This window comes from Amia ocellicauda, unplaced genomic scaffold (assembly GCF_036373705.1).
Source record: "Amia ocellicauda isolate fAmiCal2 unplaced genomic scaffold, fAmiCal2.hap1 HAP1_SCAFFOLD_31, whole genome shotgun sequence".
Taxonomy (NCBI): Eukaryota; Metazoa; Chordata; class Actinopteri; order Amiiformes; family Amiidae; genus Amia; species Amia ocellicauda.
The window spans coordinates 635,001-639,771 of NW_027102876.1; positions in this window are offsets into that span (position 1 = coordinate 635,001).

Below are 4,771 nucleotides of genomic sequence, written 5' to 3' on the forward strand. Positions count from 1 at the left end.
ACTTCCAGCAGGATAATGCACCATGTCACAAAGGTCGAATCATTTCAAATTGGTTTCTTGAACATGACAATGAGTTCACTGTACTAAACTGGCCCCCACAGTCACCAGCTCTCAACCCAATAGAGCATCTTTGGGATGTGGTGGAACGGGAGCTTCGTGCCCTGGATGTGCATCCCACAAATCTCCATCAACTGCAAGATGCTATCCTATCAATATGGGCCGTCATTTCTAAAGAATGCTTTCAGCACCTTGTTGAATCAATGCCACATAGAATTAAGGCAGTTCTGAAGGCGAAAGGGGGTCAAACACAGTATTAGTATGGTGTTCCTAATAATGCTTTAGGTGAGTGTATGTGATACATGTTTCATTATGGTACTACACATAAATACATCACTGTAAAAGGACTAGTAGAGAGAATACTACAGACACAGTGGAATCATTGAACAAAATCTGAAATGTATTGATGCAATACAATCAAATCACACCATAGGTTTCTTTGAAGCCATGCAACAATAATTAGCTACAAAAAAGAACAAAACTACAGTAAAATGTCAACTGCAGTGTTCCTCACCTGGCTTAGTGTAAAACAAAGGATTGATTACTGTACTTCTGAATTTCCATCAGCCCTGTGTTCAGGTTCAGGTTCTCACAACCATTTTTCACAAGAGGCATCTTGAAACTGAACATACCTGAACATACTCAGTCATCAGCTGCTTCACTCTGTCTGCATTTCTTTCAAAAGGCACACTATACTCTGTGCTACACATTGGTATGCAGTATACAGTCATTTGACAATTGAGAGTAGCCTAATGTTTAGTGCATGCTGAAGACTTGCCGCTTCTCAGTACGGAAATTTCTGATGATTGAGGCCACAGTTGATCCTGAGTTGATTCTGAGGTTTGATTGAATCATTGTAGCTGCCTCAGTCATGGTCATGCCATGATTTACAACATGCTCTACAACTATTTCTCGGATTTCACTGGACACTATTTGCTGTTGCTGCCGCTGTCTGGTCCGTGGCCTTGTCCTCTACCACGTTCCCCCAACACCTCTCAAATGAGGCCCATGGCTGCCTCTCTGGTGAGGCCTAAGCCCTCCTCTATGACGAGGCCCACGACCACCTCTCAGAAGGGGTGCATGTCCCCTTCCATTCCTTTGACCACCACGTCTTCCTCCTCCCACTGCTTGACCTCTATTGTGACCTGGATGACTTGCCGGCTCCATGTTATCACTGTGTTGCTGGGGTGGATAGCACTCATTTCACTCGATACTCGTACCACAATGTGAAATCAATCATCAATAACCAGTTGGCAGTATTGGAAAAGCAATTACAAGGGCCTGCATACATACAGTAATGTCAAATCTGATGTGGAAGAACAATCATCTTCAACCAGGTTGGAGCGTTAGTTGCAATGCCTTTAATACACGCAGCGTGGAGAGGAACAGTGACTCAAGTAGATCCCAAAGTCGCTCTGCCTTCATTTTAACAGTCAGAGCTTTTATACACAAAAATCAAAGAGCTGGTTATAATCAGAAAGTCATTACTATGTTATCTTAAAAGTTAGCTAAGCAGAATTTATATCATTATAGGACAGAGTTCATAGATCAACACATGGATTAGGGAGCAGGCACTTCAATCATACTGTTTGACATTGTCTCCAAGATTCTCATCGTAAATAACAAACAGAAATCAAACTACCTTCTGGCCTGACCTTCTAGCTTGACCTTATCTTTCTTAAGTATACAAGAGAGAAAAACAGGTATTAGAGAAAGAATTTCTAACTTTCCTTCCACACTGAAAACATGGTGTGGAAAAGTGCTACATGATGATGAATGATGATGAAATATTACATCCATAGATAATGTAGTCCAACTGGTTCATGCTCCTCGGTTATTGGTGTCAATGGATCTCATTATCCTGAAACTTTCATGATCGAAACATGGAATATTGTTTGTCAGTTTCCATAAAATTATGCATTAAGAGTAATGCAACAGTCACTTATCATTTTGAGCAGCTGTATCAATTGATAATTAGATCTTTGTAATGAAATGAATAGACAGTGATCTCAGATGTAATGTGTGAATTGCATTTTGAAATGGTAATACTTTGATGTTAAGTTGTGTCATTTTAGTTCAATGAACAAATGATCTGAGGTTGATGTGTATTGTATCCAAGCAATTGTAAAAAAGTGTTAGAGTTTTGAAAAATGTGCATTTTGATCATCGGGTGTGAGTTTAGTGTCTAGAGTTTTGAAAAATGACATCAAGGTTCTGAAATGAGTGCCAAAGTGATTGTGAAAAAGTGTAATATCAGGGGACAGTGGCTATTAGTGATCTGGCCTTCCGTGGCCTCTGTATTAATGTAACAGGTCACATTGTATGTGTACACTGATACTTGATAGTATAATATAGTACAAGTAAAAAACATACATAGGTATCATAGAAGTATTTTGCAGAAATGATTATGGATAGTTATCAAAATGGAGAGGAAATGCTAAATCCAGTCTCCCCAGGCTGAGCTTCTATTGCTGCACCTGCTGGCCCCACTATATTGATAGAGCCACACCAAGTCAAGAGTCTCCCCATTGCTATTTATATCTCCCTATCCAGTCTTCTATAGGTGTCAGGGTGGGGTGCCTATTCCCCTGCATGCTTTGAAACCTATAGCACCTGGGACGCAAACTTGGGATCCGGTTCCTCTGCCCCTCACATACACATGAGGAATCCTAGGTGCTCAACACGTCATACTGTCTCTTTCATCTCATGTGTAAACTATGGACAAATACATGACTAAACGTGTTTAGTTGCTTTTCCCAGAATGCTTTGCGCCACGATATGCAAATAACGGGGACTATGATTGGCTCCCTGACATAACCCACACTGCGACTGATGCTACCCATTTCACTACCCAACAAAGACCCATAATATGCGTGTGTCTGTCTGTCTGTCTGTCTGTCTGTGTGTGAAAGTGTGTGTGTGTCTGTCTGTCTGTCTGTCATGTAACTTGCACATCTGTGAGGGCACCACTAATGCCGAAAGAGATGTACACATATTGTTTATTTTCCATATATATGTATGTATGTATGTATGCATGTCCAATTGCTTTGACAATACAAATGAATTGAATTGAGAGGGAGAGAGAGAGAGAGAGAGAGAGACAGACAGACAGACAGACAGAGAGACACACATACACACACACACACACACACACACACACACAGAGAGCCAGCCAGCCAGCCAGCCAGCTCAGCGATGACATGACGAGCCTCTCTCAGCTTACTGCTATGACAGCACAGAGCACATACATTCCGTTTAACAAATCGTTAAACAAAAAAGGTTATAAACACATTGACTACAATACCGGTTAGTAAGACGAAGGTGAGTCTATTGTTAGTATTATTAGTCAGACATTAAATAACTACGCAGGTTAGTATTTATGTCGGGTAACTTCTCGTTATATATATATCAGTCTCATTTACGTTTAGGTGCCGAGAAAGATCCTATTTGTTACCACAATTTCCCTTAACTGATTATTATTCAATGATTAAGGATAGGCAGGGCCACCAATAATCTAATGTCTATTCACTTGTGTCAATTTCAGACTAAACAGTTAAACAGGAATGAGAAGATATTTCTCGGGGTTGACAGATTTTATTTCTAAAATTATCAACAAAACAGTTTAATGCAACACACATTTATATTTAAGAAAACTAAATGATATTACACATTCTAGAGTTATGAATCACAGATTAACATTTCTAATTGATTTCTCAAATGTCATGAATCACAAACTCCAAACTGTTAAACTTATGTGAACTTCGTCGCAGAGAGGCCTCTCTGGCTTCGGGCTCAGATAACAGCACTCGGCACGAGGTCTGTGTGGTTTGGAACAAAGGCAGTCTGGTTCGGCTTTGTCCAAGAACTTCCACTCAGTCGATGCACCTGGAAGTTGGGGTTTCGCGAATGTAGAGTCTTTTCCAAACAGATTTTCCACTGGTTTGAAGGCTCCAAGGTTGTGCACAAAATCTTCTTTGTAAGCAGGGTTCCACCGTAGTTACTTGAAGACAAAGTCTTTGAGGAAAGCAGGGCCCTGTTTATTCCAAGGGTCAAGTTTCTTAAGACTCAAATAGCTATTTAAGTGACTGACACTTTCGTATTCAGTCGACTTAGTCAATTGTCCAGCTGTAAAACTCCACTGATCAGGTGGGTCTGTAAAGTTATTTATTTAATAAAGTCCTTTAAAAGATTCTTCGTACGGCTCAATCTCCTTCTCCCAGTTTAACTCTTCTGTTGCCGGCAAAGACTTGGTTGGTTTCTGATTCTGGTTCTGGCAACAGAGCTACAGGTTGAGCTGTGGCAGCGAGTTTCTGGTTCAGGTGAGAGAAAGAGAGAGAGAAAGACTGTCCGCTGTTCCTTAAAGTCTGTCAGATCAGTAGGTGATTGGTCCCTGAGTTCTTGAGATTGGATTTCGGTTTCAGCCCCCAGTGTCCTATTGGAGGGGGGCTTGATTTATGACTGATGTCAATCCATGCCATCTTTTGGAAATGCCGGTTGGCCCGGGTTCGTAGCTCTATGTCGGGATTTCGGCTCTCGTCCACTTCAAAGAGTTTTTATCACCTACAGGCCCCTTTCTCCAGACATCTCATAGCAGAATTCCAAACTATTTGGCCTCTTCTCGGTGCCATCCTCCCCAAAACTGTCACTTTGATGCAAACCAGTTCCAAGCTGATGAGCTAAGGAAATCTGATAACTTTGGGGGGGGGAGAGGTCT